Genomic DNA, 25,300 nt, shown 5'->3' with positions numbered 1-25,300 from the left:
TCTACTGCACTTCCCTCTCCTATTTGCGCATCTCTCGTTCCTTTCAGAGTTTCTCCTTCAACTCATGTAACTCCTTCTTTGTTTCCTCCATTCACTTCTCTCTTTGCCTTTGCGCATTTTTCTCATCGCGTTGTTGCCTCTTTTCCCCTATGTCCAAAGATACTTTACCAACAAGTGGATCTGCTCGGAACTTGTAGCTTTGCTCTTCCTCGATGCGATTAACAATCTTTCTCTTGCCCTTGTCATGCACTGGTATGTTCACCTCTACTGTTGCAGCTACTTCTAGTGCTCTCTAGGATGTTGCTTCACATTTCTTCGCTAACCACTCCACAGCAAAGCTAACCTATTCATTGGGTCTGGAGAAACTATAGCAATATCTCCATGGGTCCTCCTCCACCCAATGAAATGCCCCGTGGATCCAGTTGAATTGTACTCTCGTGTAGTGATATTTCACAAGAAAATGTGGGTCATACGGACTTTGGAGTTTGAATGGATAATTCTTCATCTGCTCTACTTCAACATCTCCATGTTTAAAACTCTAGATCTCGTATAACCCGATGCGCAGCGGAAGAGTAGGCCAAGGTGCCTTCCTCTTCTGGTGCAGCATAGCTGTCAATCCTACCAAGATGTGATATGCTACTTCCTGCATGATGAGCACGTCCAACAAAAACATCATTAGAACATGCATAGGCTTCTCTACACTGTACATTTGTATGAAGGTGTCAGATGGTGAGGCATACCAATCATCTATGTCTATCAGTGCCTCCATTACTACCATCGACATGCAGGGTGGATCCTATTCGAGTATCATCTTGTAAACTGGGGTGACAAAATGATCAAACAACTATGTGATAACTCCTCTGAAGCTTCATTCAGACAACATCTTACAGTAAGTGTTCACAGCAGTGTCCACCTGTGACCATGCCTACTTCAATCTTGGGAACTCTTATCAGGCACAGAGTGCATCCAAGATGTAGGCGGTCATGTAGATTTCTGTTTGCATACATTTGGGTAGCTGTCAAGCCCTCGTTACCTGTTCCTTCAACTGATGAACCAACATACCGAACTAGTTGCATGGTTTTCCCTCTTTGGCCAGTTGGTCCAGCGCAATCACCCAACTCTGTGGGAAGGTTTTCGTGCTTTCTTGGACATACAGTCAACACGCAAAAATGACCAAGTATTGATATGCTTTCCGCAGTATCTTCGTCTTGTAGATCTAGTTGGGTGTCATCCTGAATCGAGCTGACTCCTTTACCCAGTCCTTCAAAATGTATTTGGAGTTGGCATTGTTGCTAGGTAAGCTGAAGGGAGTATCCATGATAGCTAGGGGCTCTGACATCTGGTACATCTCATCATAATCCTATGCCCTGAAGGTTGCAATCTCTATCCCTCTAACACTGCACAATGTCATCGTCTCGGGGTCAGTGTGCAAGATGATCTAGTGTATCATGTCTGCGCATGGGAACATGGGGTATCTGCATGAAATCCTGTACAAGCCAGACTTGTGAATGTTCTCATATACTTGGCAGTCTTCGAGGTCTTCCCCAAATGTGCCTGCAAATGCATCATTGACCTCTTGCCATTTTAGCTTGATGTCCTTCTCTAAAATCAGCTTGGTATCTTCATAGATCGGTAGACTTGCAGACACTCACTCAACTGTTGCTTTAGTTACACTTCCGTTAGTGAGCTTTGATCCTGCTCTCTTAGAGGACATTGATCCTGAAATATCAAGAGGTGAATGAACACCTACTAAATCTGGAGACAAAGTGACATGCATGGCAAGAAATATGTCAAGGAAAACCAAAGCAAATTCAGGAATGACATAACACATACCTGTGGATTGATAGGAAAATATTTCACAATTTCTTCTGGGAGGCTGGGTGACTGGCTTCCAGAATTGTGCAAAAGGAATTATGGGCTATCTGGGAGGCATGAATGGCTGCTAGAATTGTGCAATGTAAAATCCATGCGACTGTTGACTGTTGGAATTGCACAATGCACAATTTCAGTTGGAAATGGTTGTAGGCCCAGTGACTGCATTGCACAATTTTCTAAGCCAGCAATCACTGTCCCTCAAAATTGTGCAAAGCAGGCTTGGGGAATAGCTACTAGGTAGAAATGTGCATTTCCTAAGGGGAAGATAAAGCTTTCCCTCTCTGGATTGCACAATGTTGTCTTGGTGAGGCAGAGTCCGGGCCAAGGCTGCCCAGACCCACTGACAGGCAATTGAAAGAAAGTGTGATAGTGAATGCATGGTGATACTGAGTGTAATCAGAAGTAAATGATCATGCATGCAAATAGTGAATGAAAGTTTCACAAAATGGAACAACATGCATGTGGCTGAAGCAAGTCGTTGAGTCGGCGACCATTCGTGTAAAATAGTTCCATGCATGCGACAACATTGAGATAGTAACAAAAACTAAAATGGTGCTAGTGCAAGATAGTATGCATGTAAATTATAGGAAGCATTCAAAGAAATCAAGCAAACAACACTCATACAAGAGAAAACACAAAAAGCGACAGAAATGTTGTAAAAGACAAGTTGAGGCCACTTACCCGTGAATAGTTGAGCTGGATGTGTCGAAGAGTCCTGGATGTGCTGTGGGATGTTATAGATCCAAGATCAATGTGAAGAAAGGAGATCTGAAGCGTCGAATAAATAAGTTTGAAGCTCATGATGCGCATGCCACAAATCTAGGAAAAAGCAACACTTGGAGGAAATATTCTAAAACGATCTTTCATGTAACCTCCAGCTGCTAAAAATAGATCCCTAAAATCTAGGGATTATTTTTGCATGTTTTTTTTTCTATTTCGGGAAAAAGCAGCCCATGCATGCAAGTAAAGTTTCCTTAGTCTCGAGTGGAACTGGTCAACCCAACTGCACATGCAAGAGCCTGCTCAACTGCTGGGAGAAAATGCACATTTATAAAAAGGAGCTGGGCTAATTGGCGAGGAGATTTGTGCAATTTCTAGGTAGAGAAACTGACTGTTGCCCAGGATTACACAATTCCTGGGCTTAGCATCCCTGCTGGGAGGAATTGCACAATTTTCTAGATGAATCTTGACTGGCAGAATTGTGCAATTTTGGAACCCAACAGGCTACCAGATAGAATTGTGCAATTTCTTAAGGGAAGGTTGGTTGCCCTCCAAAATTGCTTAATTTCTTGAGGGAGCTGGTCAACCTGCAGCTGGACCAAGTTTAGAGAAATAGCCTGTGAGGGTAATGCATCAAGCTTTGATAGACAGGTTGTCTTTCTGCAAGAAAATCACTCAAGCTTGTGTACTTGACGAAGCAAGACAACTGTTATGAAAGGTTGGTAGGGAGGCTCCAAAATGAAGCTAAGGAAAATTTTTGGAGGGTGGTTGCAGCCACTACAACACTTTGCGACAGGCTAGTAGAAATGTAGTTCTCTGAATGGATCTTGTTCATGAAACGCAAGTCTAAAACCTCTAGAAGTATTGTTCAATTCTTAGTTCATCTTGGTTTCACACTATCTTGATTGTAAGATGTAGCATCTACCAAGCTCTTGGTCGATTAACACACATTCCAAGACAAGTCAACACAATTATTTTGATTGGGGTTGAGGGGTATATTGGTGCACAAGCAATATAGTCGTTAGAGTCTTAGTTTCATCTTTGGTGTTGCTCTGCTGCCAACAGGCCTGGGAAGTACCCCAGTAGAGTCACGGAGGCACACAAGAATCACTCCGCTGCCAGCAAGCTTGGTTAGTACCCCGACAGAGTTATTTGCATCACCTCTCTGCCTAGGAAGCCTTTCTCTTCTTTCACCTTATTCATTTTCATTTTTTTCATTTTTTTCATTTTTTCAATTTTCATTTTTTCATTTTTTTCATAATTGTGCATAACACTTATTCATTTCAGAAGCGGAAGAGGGATCCCGATTTATTGATAGCAGAAGAGGTTGTTCCTTCAGAGAAGTAGTTTGTTATATACCTTTGACATGCTTGTTAAGGTTTTCCCCCTCACCTTACTCTACTTGATTCGGCTGACAAGGGTTAACCCAAAAACAACCGACAAGAGTAGGTGACACTAGTTAGCACGCAGGCATTGTGTTTTCACCAAGTTTCACTTCAAATAGTACATATTTTCCTTCGACACACCATGGACTAAAGGTAACAAGTTCATCATATAGAGGCATGATGATAGATAACCAAGTAGTGGTAGCAGTACAAGACCTCTTGTACTTTACCCAACTTGTCTCAAGATTCATACATGGTTTCATGCGAAACTAACCTACGAACAAAAAAAACAAATGACAACAAAGCAAAACAGAAGCGGAAGCAATGCGAAAGAAAAGTAAGAAAACAAGAAAGAAAATAAACAAGCGAAGTAGGTAAGCAAACAAGCATGCAAGCAAACAACTGAAAGCAAAAACTACTACTCATAAGCTAACAGTGCATGGGCCTGATCACGTAAAGTGATATTTCCAATGCAGCCACTGGTGCATTGGTTGACCCATGTTGGTGAGGGCTTGGTCCGTGAGCAACCCGGTTGTGCGAACCAGCAAACGAGAAAGATATAACAATGAAGACAAACACACTTCATGTTTAAAATTTCCCACGGGACATAAGTGAGTGCAAGTGCATGACATGAGGTCCATGGACTTGTCACAGTGTTGTGTGAACTACGTGTAGCTGTGAATCATATGCACATTCTTGATTGTGACATGCAAGAAAATAAAAGAAACAAAGACAAATTGTGTCGTGCATGCATGCTTGCAATGTAAGATTCCTCCAATGCATGAGAAATGGGATCGTGCAGTTTGAGTGGAGGAAGCATGATCTATGTGTGATATTGATCTTCAATGCATACAGATGAGTGATGAGGAGCCTCAGGTGATTGAACAATTTCCTGATCGGAAGTGAAACTAACCCCAAGAGAGCGAGGGCCTGACATAACCATCAGCTCAGGCTGAAGTGCCTCAACAGTCTTGGGTGTTTTGACTTCATCGTCATATAGATCATCATAAATTGGCGGCTTCAAAAAATCGACTGTGATAGAATCATGATCTTGATCGAATATGGGAGTAAATGGATCACAACTGCCACAATCAGAAAAATCAATGATTTCATCGGCATCCTCATGATTTGATGAATCAAATAGAGGGGTAGATGAGAAGTGAACAAATTCATCCTCTATGTTTCTAGAAAAGGTAGATGAAAGATCAAGTGGATTTTCAATGAATGACTTATCCTCTCCATTGTCGGATGATGGACTGACATCTGGTGTGTCCTGCAAGTGATCAACAATGGGTTCATCCATAGATGAAGATACACATGTGAAATCATGGATGGAAGGTTCACCAAAAATGTCAGGGAAGAACGAAGGAGGCTTGGATAGAAGGGAGTCATCCTTCACCAAGTGTTGATGCCCAATCTACCAGTCATACTCTTCAAGAATGATAGCACATGTTGGTTATGCAACACCAACTTCGTCAGTGGCTTGTTCCTTCTTCACAACAAGTGTAGAGTCTGGAATGGAAGAACACAAGAGAGTATCATCCAAAGGATTAGCCCAGTACGAAGATGGAGGTTGTGGAACAAAATGCATACGACAACTAGATGGACTCACAACCAAATCTGCGTGAAAATTAAGTGAAGTGATGTTGGTAGGATGTGACAGTTGAACATATGTGTAAGAATGATATCTCGCATCACTCTGCAGTGGTGGAACTATTTGATGAGGGGACGACAGACAGTCACTTGTGACAGCGACTGCATCCGACTGTGATTACGCAATTCCATCAATGAAGAATACTGGGCAAGGATTGATTTCAAACTTCTTGGACAAGCAGATTTCCTAACGTAATACTCGAATTGGTCCTAAAGATAGAAAAATTTCATCTGGCTCTTCGGAGCTTGAAATTGCAAATCACGGAAGTGCTACCAAAAATCCATAGGCGATTCATGCGAAGCCTTCCTTTGTTGTAGCAGTTTTTGGTCAAGATGGTCTAGATCAAAATGATAGAAAGTGTCTTCAATGAGATCACAAAAGTGCTCAAGTGAGTGCACGCTGTCATCCAATAGGCTACACAACCATCGATGAGGAGATTCACGAAGTGTGTATGCAAGCAAAAAACTGGCCTATTCGTCATAACATCCATATTCCTCATGAATCATGGAAATAAAGTCATGCAAGAATGTAGGGCAGGCCACTTCGCTTGCACCATCATACATGTATGTGGACAAGTGATCAAAAAACTCCTTCGTGATGGTAACAGATTCGGAATTCGAAAAACATCACAGAGGTAGAAGAGTGCAATAATCCATGATAGATATGCAATGGTTCAAAACAGGATGAGAGGACACAACTTGTCATCTGGCCCTCCTTTTAGTGCCAGAAATGTTGGCGGTGTTGGACCCACCAACATGTCATGGGACCTCCCCGGTAAGAAGTCCCAATTAGACCTTAGACAGTTTGGTGTAGGAGTCCCAACAGTGGGTCGTACAGTAATGCCTTGACCACGATTTCGCATAGAGGTAAGTAAGATAACTCTGTTGGTAGCAAGGGTGTGACATATGCAGTAATCCAAGGAAGGTGCATGAAGGGTTCTAACACACAGGGGTTGAGATGAGTGCGCCCCTTGGAAACCTATGATAGCATAGAGTTAAGAAGGGAACACACGAGCAAAGATGCATCACAACATGGAAGGCAAGTTAGCTAGCAATCTAAAGTGATGGTTAAACCAACAACACATTTCAGAAAGATTCATACATGCATACACATAAATAGCTATACATGCATGCGTAAGCAAAAAAATGCATATATCATTTAGAGTAAATAGATAGCTGAAATACAATACAACATATGCATGAAATGTGTTAGCTCTTGTTATATTAAGAAGTGTAAGTTCCAATCATTTAATACATCCATGTCCAACCACTAGTTTCGACAACAGAACATTACAACCACAACCGCTTGCTCCTCCAAATAGATGTACTAGCTCTACACAATGAAGAAGCCAAGGCTCGTTACAATATTGTCCAAGCTCTCTCTAAGATAGTCCTATTGGAATCTTGGCTGACCAAAATCCTTTACAATGAGTTATGAGGGACTATTTATAGCAAAGGGTGGGGTGACCCTTGACATTTCCCTTTGTGACAGTTCATCTACCCTCATGACTCTTCATCTACTCTATGACTGTTACATCCAACTATCAATACATGGACTTACACTTGACAAGATGTTACATTACAATGCACATGTACCCATATGAGACAAAATGGCTTGAGAAATCCATGCAAGACATCACTATGACTCGGACAACTGTTGGAAGACCAACTCTTCGACATCTTCATTGTGGTTGAAAGTAGCGAGTTGATGCCAAGATCGGTAGTCCACGATGGTTTCCGTGTACTCCAAGGTGACATCCTTCTGGAACCTAACTCTTTCCTCCATAGCATCTGGGTACACTGCTCAGGCTCCTCTGTCCAACTCGTCTGAAATCATGAACATCATTGTCTTCAATGCTATCGGACCAACAACATACTTATGCATGGTGTCTACACTGATTGGCAAGTCTGGGCTGGTGGCAATGCACATAAACTCATCAAAGTACAAGTCAAGCTCTAGTCAAACATGTGCCTTTGTCTTTGCCTGGGTGAGAGTCCCAATAGATGGGATCACATGTGTGCACCACAACATCCATACTCTTGAATACATGTGCATGAGAAGCTTGTAGATTAGTGATGAGTTGCGGGAGCTCTTCATAGTTCCGGATTTGGCTCCAGATGCATGCCTTTAGCTCAACAACTTTGGGCTTCATCATCTTAGGCAAGTGAAGAGGGGCTCCCTTATATCTCATTGTCCATGTTTTCATGTAATCAACGACAACATGCACGTGAGACAAGATACGTGCTCTTCTCGCACATCGTGACTTCCATCCATTGAGATGGGCGTCTACCTTATGCATGGTACAAAACTTGGAATAAAATGCCTGCATAACTGTGTCAAGGGACAATACTTCATCTAGTATTTCCTTCTTCAGTTCTGCTCAGGTGGACACTGTCACCAACTCTCCTCCTTGCTTGGCCATCTATAGCTCCTTAGCCATTCGCTCATTCTCAACTATCAGAAAGCAAACACTTGAGCTAGTGGCTTTGGCATATGCTCTAGTGGCATCAGCCAAGGTTGTTGGATGCTTGCACACATCAGACATGATCACTCATTTCTCATACTACACAGGAGATGTCTGATCTTCCGGAGTTGAAACTCTCGAGATTGCACAACTCTATGTTGAGATTCATCAAATGAGATGTTGTGCAGCTCTTCTTTCGGCTGATCTCCAAGGATCTCAGTGTCTCCTTGGTCACTTGGGACTTTCTCATCTTCTGGATGCGGTGAAGCTGTTGGGTCGACCTCTTGGTGGTGAGGCATGAGGTCGATGTCCTTCTCTAACTCTTGTTGCTCCAAGTCTGTATCAATTTGTTCAAGTTCTTGCTCTATCTCTTGAGCGAAGTCCTTCTCCTGTGATGGTTCACCCTATTCACTTGATGCTAGTTATTTTGATGAGTCCACTATCAGTACGGGTGCTATTTCATCTGTCTACACATGTTGCACCCCCTGCTGTACCTATTGTTGTTGCGCTTCCCTCTCCTCTTTGCGTAGCTCCTGTTCCTTTCGAAGTTTCTCCTTCAACTCATGTAACTCCTTCTCTGTTTCCTCCATTCTCCACTTCTCTCTCTGCCTTTGTGTGTTTCGCTTGTCGTGCTATTGCCTTTATGGCCAAAGCTACATTCTCCACAAGTGGATCTGCTTGGAACTTACAGCTTTGCTCTTCCTCCATGTGCTTGACAATCTTTCTCTTTCCCTCATCGCACACTGGTATGTTCGCCTCTACTGTTTCTTCTGGTGCTCTCCAGGATGCTGCTTCACATTGCTTCGCTAAACACTCCACATCGAAGCCGACCTGTTCATTGGGTCTGGAGAAACTATATTTATATCTCCATGGGTCGTCCTCCGCCTAATGAAATGCCCAGTGGATCTAGTTGAATTATACTCTCGTGTAGTGATATTTCACAAGACAATGTGGGTCATATGGATTTTAACTTTAGAGGTTGAATGGATACTTATTCATCTGCTTTGCTTCGACATCCACATGTTTGAAACTCCGGATCTCATATAACCTGATGTGTAGTGGAAGAGCATGCCAAGTTGCCTTCTTCTTCACGTGTAGCCTAGCTGTCAATCCCGCCGAGATGTGATATGCTACTTCCTGCGTGACGAGTACGTCCAAGGAAAACTTCGGTAGAACATGCGGAGGCTTCTCTACACTATACATTCGTATGAAGGTTCCAAACGGCAAGGCATACCAACCAAATATGTTTATCGTTGCCTTCATTGCTTCCATTGACATGCAGGGTGGATCCTGTTTGAATATCATCTTGTAAACCAGGGTGACAAAATTATCGGAAAACCATGTGATAACTCCTCTAAATCTCCATTTGGACAACATCTTAAAGTAAGTATTCACAGGAGTCTCCGTTGGTGACCATGCCCACTTCAAGCCCAGAAACTGCTGTCGGGCACAGACTACATCCAAGATGTAGGTGGACATGTAGATTTCTGCTTACATACCTTTGGGCAGCTGTCGAGCCCCCGTTACTTGTTCCTTCAGCTGATGAGACAACATACCAGACTAGTTGGATGGTTTTCCCTCTCTGGCCAGTTGGTCCAGCATGATCACCCAATTCTATGGGAAGGTTTCTGTGCTTTCTTGGCCATATAGTCAACATGTAAAAATGACCAAGTGTTGATACACCTTCTGCAGTATCTTTGTCTTGTACATCTAGTTGGGTGTCATCCTGAATCGAGCTGTCTCCTTTACCCAGTTCTTTAGAATGTCTTCAATTTTGGCATTGTTGTTGGGTAAGATGAAGGGAGTCTCCATGATAGTCACGGGCTCCGACATCTAGTACATCTCATCATAATCTTATGCTCTGAAGGTTGCGATCATCGTCCCGCTAACACTACTCAATGTCATCGTCTCAGGGTCAGTGTAAGATATGATCTAGTGTATCATGTCTGCGCATGGGAACACGAGGTATCTACATGCAATCTGGTACAAGTCGGACTTGTGAATGTTCACGTATACCTGGAAATATTTGAGGTCTTCCCCAAATGTGCTTGCAAATGCATCATTGACCTCTTTCCATTTCAGCGTGATGTCCTTCTCTAAAATCAACTTGGTATCTTCATAGATCGGTAGACTTGCGGACAATCACTCAACTGCTTCTCCGGTTGCACTTCTGTCAGTGTCCTTTGATCCTGCTCTCTTAGAGGCCATTGATCCTGAACTATAAAGAAGCAGATGAACACCTACTAGATCTAGAGACAAAGCGACATGCATGGAAAGAAATCTGTCAGCCAAAGAAAATTTGGGAACGACATAACACATACCTGGGGATTGATAGGCAAATATTGCACAATTTAATTTGGGAGGCTGTCTGACTGGTTGCCAGAACTACGCAAAGGAAATTTTGGGCTATCTGGGAGGCATGACTAGCTGCTGGAATTTCGTAATGCGCAATCCATGCTGACTGCTAACTGTTGGAATTATGCAATGTGCAATTTTAGCTGGAAATGGTTGTAGGCTCAGCGACTGCATTGCGCAATTTTCTAGGCCAAAAGTCACTGTACCTCAGAATTGTGCAAAGAAGGCCCGGGAAAGTATTGTTGGGTAGAAATGTGCATTTCCTGAGGGGAAGATAGAGTATTCCCTCTCAGGATTGTGCAATGTTGTCTTGGTGAGGCACAGTCCGGGCCAAGGCTACCTAGACCCGCTAACGGGCAACTGAAAGCAAGTGTGACTACGAATGCATGGCGATACTAAGTATAAGCAGAAGAAAATGAGCATACATGCAAATAGTCAATGAAATATTCAGAAAATAGAACAACATGCATGTGGCTGAAGCGAGTCACCGAATTAGTGAGCGTTTGTGCAAAACAGTTCCATGCATGTGACAACAGTGAGATAGTAACGAAAACTAAAATGATGCTAGCACAATCTAGTATGCATTTAAACAACAACAAGCATTCAAAGAAATCAAGCAAACAACACTCATACAAGAGAAAACACAAAAAGCGACAGAAATGTTGTAAATGACAAGTGAAGGCCACTTACTCGTGAATAGTTGAGTTGGATGTGTCGAAGAGTCCTGTATGTATTGTGGGATGTTAGAGCTCGGAGATCGATGTGAAGAAATGAACATTGAAGCGTCAAATAAATAAGTTTGAAGCTCATGACGTGCATGCCACAAATCTAGGAAAAAGCGACACTTGGAGGAAAGATTCTACAACGATCTTTGCATCTAGCCTCCAGCTGCTAAAAATAGCTCCCTAAAATCTAGGGATGCTTTTTGCATGTTTCTTTTCTATTCCAGGAAAAATCAGCCCATGCATGCAAGTCAAATTTCCTTGGTCCTAGGTAGAACTGTTCAACCCAACTACACATGCAAGAGCCTGCTCAACTGCTGGGAGAAAATGCACATTTCTAGAAAGGATTTGGGCTGACTACCTAGGAGATTTGCACAATTTTTAGGAAGAGCAGTTGATTGCTACTGAGGATTTCACAATTCTTGGGTTGAGCAGCCCTGCTGGGAGGAATTGCGCAATTTTCTAAATGAAGCTTGATTGATAGAATTTCACAATTCTGGAGCCTAGCAGGCTACCAGACAAAATTGCACAATTTCTGGAGGGAAGGCTAGTGTCCCTCTAGAATTGCACAATTTCTTGAGGGAGATGGTCAGCCTGCAGCTGGACCAAGTTTGGAGAAACAACCTGTGAGGGGAATGCATCAAGCTTTGATAGACAGGTTTTATTTCTGCAAGAAAATCACTAAAGCTTGTGTACTTGATGAAGCAAGACAACTACTGTGAAAGGTTGGTAGGGAGGCTCCAAAACGAAGCTAAGGCAAAATTTTGGAGGGTGGTTGTAGCCGCTACAACAGGTGGTCTTCCATTCCCATAGCTCTATACCTATACACTAATTTTTAAAGAATATAATGTTTTCCAACCTCCCAAAGTTCTTTTATTTCTATAACCTTCCCAACTTAGATTTTTTTTAAAGTCAATTCCAAGGCATTTGTAATCTGCAACTTCTTCAAAAGTGTTTCCTTCAAATTATAACTCATGTTGGCTATGTTTTGTTTTGTTAGGGAAAACTACCACTTTCATCTTGCTAATATTGACTTGCATCCCCACCCTTACACAAAATTTCTCAAGGGAAAGTAAGTTCTCTTGCAACCAAATGCAGATTTAGTAATCAAATTAAGGTCATATGCATACAAAAGAAGACTTATAACATAATCAACCAAATGGGCGCCATCACTACCTTGTAAGTATAACCACTCTTCAATTTTATCAATATGTAAAACAAAATGGGTAGGGGACTGTTAGGAATACTGAGGGGGGGCGTGAATCAGTATTTATTATTTTTTGTTCCAGTGATTGCCAAAAGCATATATAGATATGTATATGTATATACTGAACATAGAAATCAACGGCTGGAATAAATGTTTTTATTAAAATGCAAGACAGTGCAATGAAATAAATACAATATAAGTATCTATGATTGTGAGTAGTTGCCAAGCTCCAACTTGGACTTCAGCGAGGCTCCAACCTCCAAAGCACCAACTCTGTTTTTCCAAGACACCGATCTTGGACTTAGGAGCACCAACTCCCAAGGACTTCAATCATGTTCAATTCTGAGGCTCCAACCTCTTGGGCTCCAACCCAACTTTTGTATACACTGGTGTGCTGCTGCACTCTTTTCAGCTTCCGCTACTTCTGCTGCTCCCTTTGCCTCTACTGCTTCCACTATCTCATACTCAGGCTATACCATACACCAATAACCACATCAGTTCTTTGCTTTTGCTGCTTTTATACATTCCATGCCTCTATCCATTCATTTCCTCTTTCTCGTTGGCTCTTTGGCTTCCTTTCTCCGCAGGCTCTTCGGCTTCCTCAACGCTTGCTTACCCTGTCAGTTACCTCCTCTCTTGCTTGCTTCTTTGGCTTCCCGGACTTCAATTCCCTCTGTCTATCCAACCGTTCCAATATTCACAGGATACATATATCAAAATTGTAACAACACTCCTGTTTTGCTCATGATCGCAGGCATACACTAGAGCCGCTTCATTTAACAGACAGCCACATCTTATCCCAATCATAATCGCCATGATTCGGTCTCCCGCACTATCGGGATTGTTCCTTATAGTATTTTTGCCTCAGAACCCAGCGCACAACATTTTTGAGTTACATAGGAAATATATGAAAAAAACAGGCGAAAAAGCGCTAAAGGCAGACTTCAAATTTTAATTCACCCGCATTTAAACCTGTATCGGGTCCGCCTTGTAATCGCAATCGACAGTCGCCAATGGCCGATGGCCGATGGGCCGATCCACTTGTGGATGCGATATTGCATTGGACCATGTTTTATATGCCCGTCGGGTCCGCATGCTTATCGCAATCGGGGACTGCCCTTGGCGGAGGTCCGATGCGATATCGCTATCGGCAATCGCAATGACCCACTTGACACTGTATCGCCGCTCTCGAAGTTCCGATGCGACATTGTGTGCCGAACCCGATATAGCTTCAACACTTCCGTGAATAAGGTTTCAAATCCGCCGATAGTGTTAAAGCTTATGTACACGCCTTAGCCTCCATTTGCGCCTCCGATAGTGTTAAACATATATATATGCATAGTTTTTGTTGTCGATGGTGTATTTGCATATATAACCAAGACTTCCGCCTCTGTTTGCATTATATCCATATTTATATGGTCTTTAACCACCGATAATGATAAAGCATGGGTTTTACAGGCCCGATAACATAACTGGATATATCTATGTGAGTTCTGCTCCCGATGGCTGTGTATGCTCCCGATAGGCTCCCGATAGTTGTGTATGCTACCGATAGGCATATATGGCTCTGTTTGCTACATTTTCTCCTCCGATGGCTCCTCTTGTAGCTCCTCTTGCTCCAGTGTGGCTCCTCTGGCTTGTTGAAATATTAATTTCACCTGCGCATTTAATTTTTTTATTTTTTTTTTTACAAAAACAGCTGAAGAAAACCACCAAGCTCATCGGACCACTTTTGCTGTGAAAGTGGTATTCCGTAAATCTCACCCGATGCAATAAAATTTTGCCACGCGTCAACTGTGCTTTTCACAAAACCACTTTCTATCAGGACGTAACATTCGTTCTGTTTGGGCGAGCGATGATCGTTGGATTAATATGAAGACTGTTCGCCGTCAGATCGAAGTCAAAGCTAGGTACGGTCCGAAAAATTCCCAACATGGCTTGGTCTGCTCCTATGTGGCTCCTCTTGCTCCTCTTGGCTCCGTCTGCTCCTCTGAGGGCTCTGTCTCCTCTTGAATATTGCCATATTGACATTAATGACAATCTGTATCCAACAATCTCCCCCTTTGTTATTGATGGCAATATTCTTCTGCTCTCTCCCCCCTTGACATCAATGGCAAAGGAATGCATACGAACTCCCCCTGTCAAACTGCTCCCCCTGTCCTGTTGCATCTTTATGAATGAACTTGAGTGATGATAAAGAAATAACCCCCATATTTTGACGCAGATGTTCGAATGCTTCTCGAGGAAGAGGTTTTGTGAGAATATCAACTATCTGCTCCTTAGTACTGATATATTCCAGGACGATGTTTCATTTAGCTACTTGCTCACAGAGGAAATGATACTTGATTGGTATGTGTTTGGTTCTTGAGTGCATCACTGGATTTTTGCCGAGACTGATAGCGCTTGTGTTGTCACAATAGACGGTAATCGGTTGATATGTACATATGTCGAGATCTTTTAGAGCTTCCTTCATCCATAGTATCTGAGAACAACAGTCTGCTACAACAATATACTCGGCTTCGGCTGTGGATAATGATATGGATGACTGGTTTTTGCTGAGCCAGGATACTAAACAGTCTCCTAGGAAGAATGCATTTCCACTAGTACTTTTCCGATCATCTATACTTCCAGCCCAATCAGCATCGGTGTATGCAATTACCATCAGTGTTGAGTCCTTTGGGTACCAAAGACCAAAATCAAAAGTTCCCTTCAAATATCTGAGAATTATTTTTACAGCTAATAAATGAGATTTTTTGGGAGCAGATTGAAATCTTCCCACCATTCCTACTGCTTGCATTATGTCTGGTCGTGTAGCTGTTAAGTATAGAAGGGCTCCAATCATTGACCTGTAATGAGTTGCATCTACTAGAGGGAAGTCATCATCTTTGCTCAATTTGCAGTTTATGGTCATAGGTGTACTCACGGGTGCACAATCCTTCATTCCATATTTTTTGAGCATGTCTTTTAGATATTTGGCTTGAGATATACACAATCCTGCTCTGGTTTGAGATACTTGAAGTCCAAGGAAGTGGGACAGCTCTCCTATCATTGACATCTCAAACTCTTTTGCCATGCTTTGAGAAAATTCATGGCTCATTTCATCATTATTACTAGCAAAAATCAGATCATCGACATAAACAAGAGCAACTAGTAACTTACCTTGATCTGTCTTTATGTATAGATTGCTTCTAGCCACTCCCTTTTTGAAGCCTTGTTGTTGGAGATAGTTATCCAGTCTTGCATACCAAGCTCTAGGAGCTTGTTTCAATCCATACAAAGCCTTTTTCAACTTACAGACTAGGTCCTTTCCTGCTGTCAGATCAAAACCTTCTGGCTGCTCCATGTAGACTTCTTCTTTGAGTTCCCCATTTAGGAATGCTGATTTCATGTCCATTTGATAGATTTTGAATCTTTTTGAGCAAGCAACTGCCAAGAACACCCTGATAGCTTCCATACGGGCCACTGGTGCAAATGTCTCTTCAAAGTCAATTCCTTCAATTTGTGAATAGCCTTTGCAGACAAGTCTTGCCTTGTTTCTGATAACCTCTCCTTCCTCATCCATTTTATTTTTGAACACCCATTTGGTTCCTATTATGTTTTTGTCCTTTGGACGAGGTACCAGCTCCCATGTCTTGTTCTTCTCAATTTGGGACATTTCTTCTTCCATGGCTTTTACCCAATGAGGATCCTTACTTGCTTCTGCAAATGTTTCTGGTTCTATCATAGATAGGAGGGCAATGACTTTTCTCTTGGGTGTGATTGATATCCTTCTTTAGGTCTGCACACCTTCATCTCTATCGCCAATGATCTGCTCTTCTGGATGATGTTTTGGACATACTTCATCTTTGATGGGGTATTAGGTGGTTCTCTTTCCTCTTCCTCTTCTCCTTATTTCTCATCTATTTCTTCTTCTTTAGGTTCTTCTTCTTCAATGAGAAAGTCATCTTCATGTTCTTCAATTTCCTTTTCTGGAAGATCTTCATCAACCTTTAAATCAATGCTTTGCACAATTTTCTTCAGTCGATAATTGTAGCACTTGTAGGCCTTGATCCGTGTAGATTATCCAAGAAATATCCCTTCATCAACCCGAGAATCAAATTTTCCGGGTGAGCCATCATTTATTTTTATGAAGCACTTGCTTCCAAAGATCTTGAAGTACTTCACCAAAGCAGGTCTTCCTTTCCACAGCTCATAAGGAGTTTTATCACAGTTTGGTCTTAATTGAGTTTAATTCAGTGTGTAGACAGCTGTCCCTACTGCTTCTCTTCAGAATCTAGGCTGTAAGTCTATTGCAAATAGCATGGTTCTTGCCATCTCTTGGATTGTTCAGTTTCGTCTTTCAACTACCCCATTTCATTGAGGTGTTCTGGCAGCCAAGAATTCCCTTTTAATTCCATGAATATTACAGAACTTACTAAACTCGTTTGATGTAAATTCTCCTCCTCTGTCTGTTCTGAGGCACTTAATTTTTGAATCTTTTTCATTTTCTACAAGGGCTTTTAGATTCTTAAAACACTCAAAAGTTTCAGATTTATACTTTATGAAATATATCCACATCATTTTGGTATAATCATCAACAAATAACACAAAGTACCTTTCTCCTTGGAATGCTTGATTTCTAGTTGGCCCACACACATCAGCATGGATGATCTCGAAGGGCTTCGATGTGCAGTGTTCCTTTGTCTTGTGGCTGGTTCTGGTCTGCTTTCCATGTTGACATGGACCACACACTGCTTGATTTGGTTTGAACAGCCTTGGGATGTCTTGTACAGCTTTGATCTTGCTGATATTGATCAGATTTTCGAAGCTTGTATGTCCAAGTCGCTTGTGCCACAGCCAACTCTCATCTGTCTGACTCAAGTAGCATTTATTTTCTTGAATCTTGTTCAGAATGTAAATGTTGTCTGGTGTTCTCACCCCTTTTGCCACAAGTTTCCCTGAGGTAGAGTTCCTTATTTCACAGTCTTTGGTGCTGAAAACAACCTTATGTCCTTGATCACAGATTTGGCTGACACTCAGAAGGTTGTGTTTGAGTCCGTCAACCAGCAGAGCATCTTGAGCTTTTCCTTTTCCATTGATCAGAGTAATTGTTCCTCTTCCTGCAATTTTTCCAGTTCCGCTTCCAAAGGACACATTCCCTTCCTTTTTGCTCAATGAGATAAACTTCCTTCTGTCTCCTGTCATGTGTCTGGAGCACCCACTATCCACAAACCACTGGTTTCCATTATTTTGGGCAAACAGAGCCAGGCCGCATTTTTCCATGCCAGAGTTCTTGCTACTCGTCTTTCTTCCTTTGAGTGGGCAGTCTTGTTCATAGTGTCCATTATTGTAGCAAAAAGAGCAAGTCAAATCAAATTTGGTCAAGGGATCAAATGAATTGAAGGTTTTGATTTGTCCTTGCCTTTTGGGGGCATATGAGTTGACTACTCGGTCCTTTTGTGTTGTCTTTTCACTTCTGCGAGCCATACAGTTTCTAGCTTGGTGACCGAAGTTTTTATAGTGAAAACAATGTCCAAGAAAGATGGTTTTGAAGCAACCACGGTTTAAGTCAATTTCCTTCCTGGGAATTACTCCTCCCTCATCCTTTGGATTTTTGATGGGCCCTTGGTGGAGCACAGGTTTTTATTTGTTGTAGTGTCCATGATTTGACTCCACATTCTTCTTTGGAGTAATTCTTTCTTCATTCTTGGAATCTGGGATGCACTTTTGATAACATACTTTTTCATCTTTTGGATTGCAGGAAAGTGCATCGGCATAGCTTTTCGCATTTTTCTTAGTGCTTGAGGATTCTCCTTTGAAACCTATTCCAGACTTATCATGTTGAGGTTTTTGATTTTTTATAATAGTCTCAAGTATTTGAGATCTTTTACAACCCTTTTTAATTTGCTCCAACTCCTTTCTCAAAGATACTATTTCGGCCTCGCGTTCTTCACAAGTCTCTTCTTTTTCTTTAAGCTTTGCTTCCAAGAGATCTTCTCTCCTTCTTATTTCCCTGTTTTCCACTTTGAGAGAAATGATTTTGTTCCGTAGTTTCTCGTTTTCTTCAATGGCACTTATTAACAATTCATCTACATTTCCTTCTAGCCCTGAGTCATCATCATCTGTGAGTGCCATGAATAATGCTTCTTGGCTTTCATCATGATCATTTTCCTCATCTGATTTCTTTTTGATGACCATAAACTCATCCTCATCAGACTCATCTTGCTTGGAGAAGTTTTTCTTATTGAACCCTTTCTTTTTATGTGCCATTCTTTTGGAATTTCCTTCATCATCACTGTCATGTTTATGAGGACACTTTGCTGCATAATGACCTATTTTACCACATTTAAAACAGATAAGAGGATACTTACCTTTAAGCTTAGATCCTCTCTTCAGCTTTCGTACATATTGAGCCAATTCAGATTCCACATCTGACTCATCACTATAGTCATTCCTTTCTTTCCCTTCCTTTGACTTTGAGGCCTTGAATGCTGCTTCTTTGGAGCTAGGGCCACCTTTCCTCATTTCATAGGCAGTGAGAATTCCATGGAGTTCATCCATTTTGAGGGTATCTAGATCCTTTGCTTCTTCTATAGCACTTATTTTGGAGTCAAATCTGTCTGGAAGAGACCTTAATACCTTTTGAACAATGGTAATTTCTTCCACCTTTTCGTCCAATCCTTTCAGGGAATTTACTACTTCAGCTATCCGAAGGAGGTATGCTGCAATATCTTCTTCATCTTCCATCTTCAAACTTGCAAATTGTCTTCTGTGAGTTTGAAGCTTTGCCTTTTTTACTTTTGAGTCTCCATCGTACAAGCCAACTAGCTTCTCCCACATTTCTTTGGCGGAGGTACAGTGCATGATTTTTGTAAACTCAGAATCAATGATTCCACTAGTGTAGAGTTCATGGCCTTTGCATTTGCAATGTAGGCTTTCCTCTCGTCTTGGTCTATTGGAAGAGTGGAAGTCGCTTGGTATTCAGTTTGACAAAAATGCCAGACTTCAGGTCCAAGGGACATTAAGTAGTAAGTCATTCTTTTCTTCCAGAAACCAAAGTTAGTGCCATCGAACAGAGGAGGTTTTCCTGATGCTTCATGATTTCTCATCATGGCTGCGGATCCTTCTTCAAGCTGTTAGGCTAGTATGAAGAAGCCTGCTCTGATACCAATTGTTAGGAATACTTGGGGGGGGTGAATCAGTATTTATTATTTTTCGTTCCAGTGATTGCCAAAAGCATATATAGATATGTATATGTATATACTGAACACAGAAATCAACAGCTGGAATAAATGTTTTTATTAAAACGCAAGACAGTGCAATGAAATAAATACAACATAAGTATCTCTGACTATGAGTAGTTGCCATGCTCCAACTTGGACTTCAGTGAGGCTCCAACCTCCAGAGCACCAACTCTGTTTTGCCAAGACACCGATCTTGGACTTAGGAGCACCAACTCCCAAGGACTTCAATCCTGTTCAATTCTGAGGCTCCAACCTCTTGGGCTCCAACCCAACTTTTGTATACACTGGTGTGCTGCTGCACTCTTTTCAGCTTCCGCTGCTTCTGCTGCCCCCTTTGCCTCTACTGCTTCCACTATCTCATACTCAGGTTATACCATACACCAATAACCACATCAGTTCTCTGTTTTTGCTGCTTTTATACATTCCATGCCTCTGTCCATTCATTTCCTCTTTCTCGTTGGCTCTTTGGCTTCCTTTCTCCACAGGCTCTTCGGCTTCCTCAATGCTTGCTTACCCTGTCAGTTACCTCCTCTCTTGCTTGCTTCTTCGGCTTCCCGGACTTCAGTTCCCTCTGTCTATCCAACCGTTCCAATATTCACAGGATACATATATCAAAATTGTAACAACACTCCTGTTTTGCTCATGATCGCAGGCATACACTGGAGCCGCTTCATTTATCGGATAGCCACATCTTATCCCAATCATAATTGCCATGATTCGGTTTCCCGCACTATCGGGATTGTTCCTTACAATATTTTTGCCTCAGAACCCAACACACGGCATTTTTGAGTTACATAGGAAATATATGAAAAAAACAGGCGAAAAAGCACTAAAGGCAGACTTCAAATTTTAATTCACCTGCATTTAAACCTGTATCAGGTCCGCCTTGTAATCGCAATTAGCAGTCGCCAATGGCCGATGGCCGATGGGCCGATCCACTTGCGGATGCAATATTGCATTGGACCATGTTTTATATGCCCATCGAGTCTACATGCTTATCGCAATCGGGGACTACCCTTGGCGGAGGTCCGATGCGATATCGCTATCGGCAATTGCAAAGACCCACTTGACACTATATCGCCGCTCTCGAAGTTCTGATGCGACATTGTGTGCCGGACCCGATATAGCTTCAACACTTCCGTGAATAAGGTTTCAAATCCGCCGATAGTGTTAAAGCTTATGTACACGCCTTAGCCTCCGTTTGCGCCTCCGATAGTGTTAAACATATATATATGCATAGTTTTTGTTGTCGATGGTGTATTTGCATATATAACCAAGACTTCTGCCTCTGTTTGCATTATATGCATATTTATATGGTTTTTAACCGCCGATAATGATAAAGCATGCATACATGGGTTTTACAGGCCCGATAACGTAACTGGATATATCTATGTGAGTTCTGCTCCCGATGGCTGTGTATGCTCCCGATAGGCTCTCGATAGGCATATATGGCTCTGTTTGCTGCATTTTCTCCTCCAATGGCTCCTCTTGTAGCTCCTATTGCTCCAGTGTGGCTCCTCTAGCTTGTTGAAATATTAATTTCACCTGTGCATTTTTTTTTTTACAAAAGCAGCTGAAGAAAACCACCAAGCTCATCAGATCGCTTTTGCTGTGAAAGTGGTATTCCGTAAATCTCACCCGATGCAATAAAATTTTGCGACGCATCAACTGTTCTTTTCACAAAACCACTTTCTATCGGGATGTAACATTCATTCTGTTTGGGCGAGCGATGATCGTTGGATTAATATGAAGACTGTTCGCCGTCGGATCGAAGTCAAAGCTAGGTACGGTCAGAAAAATTCCCAACATGGCTTGGTCTGCTCCTATGTGGCTCCTCTTGCTCCTCTTGGCTCTGTCTACTCCTCTGATGGCTCTCTCTCCTCCTCTTAAATATTTCCATATTGACATCAATGACAATCTGTGTCCAACAGGGACAATGGGAAACCTTGCTTGATCCCAATATAACTTCTAAAAATTTCGCAGATGTCAACTGAAATTCTAATTTTGACTTTCACCTCATCACATAACATATGAATATGTAGCAACCCTCGTTAAAAATCCATGTAAATATAAAAATAAGACCAAGGTCATGGGACACGTATTCCAAACTTAATGTGGGGAACACATCCTAGTGGGTGTTCATTTGGTTTATTATGGATAAAGGAAATTAGAAAAGGCAATGGAAAAGGCTTTGGAAAGGCAAATTGACATTTATTGGCATTTTATTTATGAAAATAATGGAAAATAGGAGAAAAGGAAGGTGAAAAGGTCACAGGTTGCACGTGAGGAGGAAAATGGAAGAAAATAATGGAAATTGAAAAAAATAGAGGCCTCATTGATAAAAAGGCTTCTAAGGATCAGTTCAAAGTATTTTGTCAGATTAGTTTTGGAGCTCTCATTTTACACACTCTCTCATACTCTTGGACACTTAGAGTTTTCTTGGAGCACTCTTGGAGGAGTGTGGCATACTTTTCCTTTTTGGAGCAAGAAGGAAAAGGAAGAGCAAGAAAGTGTAAGAGGACATCGAGATCAGTAGCTACAGTGGGTTTTTTTTGCAGGTATTGAGTTGCATGTATGATGTCCTTGGTAGTTTTGGTATGCATGGAAAAAGCATGTGGTTTCTTGGTTATGATTTGTCATTGGCATGGAGGAATTCCTAGATTGACAGTGGATTTTCTTAGTCTCTCCATTTCCTAGATAAACATGGTGTTGTGGGTTTCTTTCCTTTTGCTTTCTAGTTGGTTCTCATATTCCTTTGCCAGTGGATTGAATTATTATTTCCTGGAGCCCTGATTGGACAAACACTCTAGAGCCCTATAACAACTTGGGTTGAGTTACTAGTCTTGGATCCTTGGTTGGACAAATCATTTGGATCCCTTGGTGGGTTGAGTTACTAGTCCTAGAGCCTTGGTTGGACAAATTCTCTGGAGCTCAGTGACATTTGTCAGTTGTGTTACTAGTCCTAAAAGCCTTGGTTGGAACAAATGCTCTAGAACCCTTGACAACTTGGGTGGAGACCAATCTAGTGATGGTTAGTGATGTCCAACCATGAGGTGGAATCAATGGTTGAGGGTTGAGGTGGTTTGGCCTCTGGAATCCCTATTTTGGTTTTGTTGGATGTGCTTCATGAGATCCCACATTCATGCTTGGAATATGGCTCAGGGGTGACTGACTGAAAGAGATATTTGGTTCAATCTAGTCTATGGTTGAGTGGTTCATGGAAGTCCCAGACCTGGTTGCATTTTTCATATGTTAATAAGAGCTTCTTTCCTCTTGTATTTGATGGGTAAATATACTTGTTTATATGTGGTATTTATGGTTGAAATATCCTTGTTATTTATGTTGGTTATATGTTGGTTATGAGCATGTTTTATGACAGTGATGATGTATGGATCTCATCATGTTTTGATTTGTAAATGAATGAACAATGAATATATGACCTAATAGATGATAATGAAGCTAATGTGATAAGGCATCAATGCTTCTTAGCAATTCTTAGATAAGTATGAGAACCCTATGCTCAGATCTTTTGTTATGACCTATAGAATGCATATTTATGACATATTTGACGAAATTCCTATCATGGCTAGTAGGCGTCCAGTCAAGTCTTTATTCAAGTGCTTGCACTAGTATCATTGTTTCAATGTTACTTTTCATTTCTGTAAGTTTCATGAAGTTATGGGTAGTGGCCTAAGACCTGGCCCTAAAAACGTGGCACAAAATCCAGGTTCGTAGGCTTAGAACTAGTTGAAAATTTCCCCATTCATTGGCATGCACTTTTTGTGCGAGTGACTAGAGGGTCCTAGTCACATTCATGCCCACGTCAATAAAATTTTAAGTTGCCTCAGGGGTTGGTCACGTAGAGTGGTTGGTTAGCTCCTGGAGATTTTGTAACCTATGTAGAAGGTCATCTTGGTTGTGTTGTTTGGTTCCACTTCCTTAACTGTACATGGGGAGTTGAATCAGATCATAGTATCCTCTCGTTACATGTTTACCCGAGCAAGCCAATTAACTTGGGTAAATGTGGGAGGAGGGTGGTTATAGAGTGGTATCAGAGCATGGTTCACCCCTTGGACTGGATGGGTGGAATGTGGATTGTCATGCATGCATGTAGCTTGTATATGTGTTTGATGTGTATGCATGGTGATGGTCATTGTTTTAGTTGTGTTGTCATGTGGAATTTGATGTTGTTGTTGTTGGGATGTGTTTGTCATGAATGCATGTTGATTGCATATGCATTTGTTATGCATGCATTTCCATGGTTAAGGTTGTTTCTCCATGAGGCCATTTTATGCATTTTAGGTCATCATGATGTTGTTGGTATGCTATAATGTTGATGTGTTGGTTGAGATAGAGCAGGATATGCAGATCATTAAAGTGAGGTCGCGACACTAAACGTAAGGGTAAGAGTAGATACTCATACATGTTTGTATGGTCGGTATGCTGGAATGTGGTTAATGGTTGTTATAAGCATTAGGGTTATGTACATGTATGTTATTCTATGGTTTTTTCAGTTACATGTATGATAGATGTTAGTGAATTAGTGTGATCATATACACATTCATCGGATAGTCATGCATGGTAGTAACGTGTTGTTGTTTTCTGTTAGTTAACTTGATGATTATGTTATATGTTGTTGATGAGTATGTTATACATTAACTTTTTGTTGTTATATGTTAGTTAACTTGATGATTAGGATTATTGCATTTAAGATCTTGGTTTTATATGTATCATACTAATTTGGATTGGCCTATGCAGATGATTAGGGTTATGACATTCAGGTATGAGTCGACCTAATTATGATAGTGCGTTGTACTAATCTAGAATGATTATGCATATGTGATTGTTATGAATGAATGAAAATTGTTTATGTGTTTATGATGGGAACATGTTAGCTACATGTTAGCTAGTTATTGTTATGTATATCATGACCTTATTATGTTTGAGTTGATATGTTGTGAAGTTATATCATGCTAATCTAGATTGATTGAGAAGAAAAGATAGCCTTCCACGAGATACATTAAGGTATGAGTTTGCTTATGTCATCTTTTTGGTGTTTGAATATTTGATTATGTCGCTTATTTGGTATTTGAGTGTTTGGTATCTATTAGGTCATCTATCTATTGTCTGAATGTTTGATTACTTGCATGATATGAGTACATGTCTATAAGATTTCATCGAGGAATGATCTTGTTTTAATATGATTGTACTGATACATATATGTGAGATAGTTGATATGTACTTGAGTGTAAGTAGGTGATAATTGTAACATTATGTATTATGACTGATGAATATGAGTTTATTGTTGATTATGACATGCTTGTTAGTCTTGGTAAAGGTTGATTTCAAATTAATAGATATGTTGTATTGATCTTTGGAGCATGTGATTGACATGTGTGAAAAGTTGTGGGAAACATGCCTGGTATTAGCATGACAAGGTAAGGTAACTGGTATATGGTTATATTTATTTATGCACTGGTAGTTATGTGTGTATGGAAGTATGATGCAAGGGATTGTATGGTGAAGAGACTGCCATGAAATATTGGAGATGGATCAAGTTGAGATTTCCTTTGGAAGCATTAGGAAGCCATGGGATTGAGTCATGGTGTTTGTTGAGAGTCTTGTGATTTTGGTGCTTTGTGATTTATTTGTGCTTGATTTGCAATTTTGTTTATGTCTAGTGTATGGCCATACC

This window comes from Pinus tabuliformis, chromosome 2_2 (assembly GCF_031772625.1).
Source record: "Pinus tabuliformis cultivar Carrire ecotype Pingquan chromosome 2_2, CPIR1, whole genome shotgun sequence".
Taxonomy (NCBI): domain Eukaryota; kingdom Viridiplantae; phylum Streptophyta; class Pinopsida; order Pinales; family Pinaceae; genus Pinus; species Pinus tabuliformis.
This window is presented reverse-complemented; position numbering follows the sequence as displayed.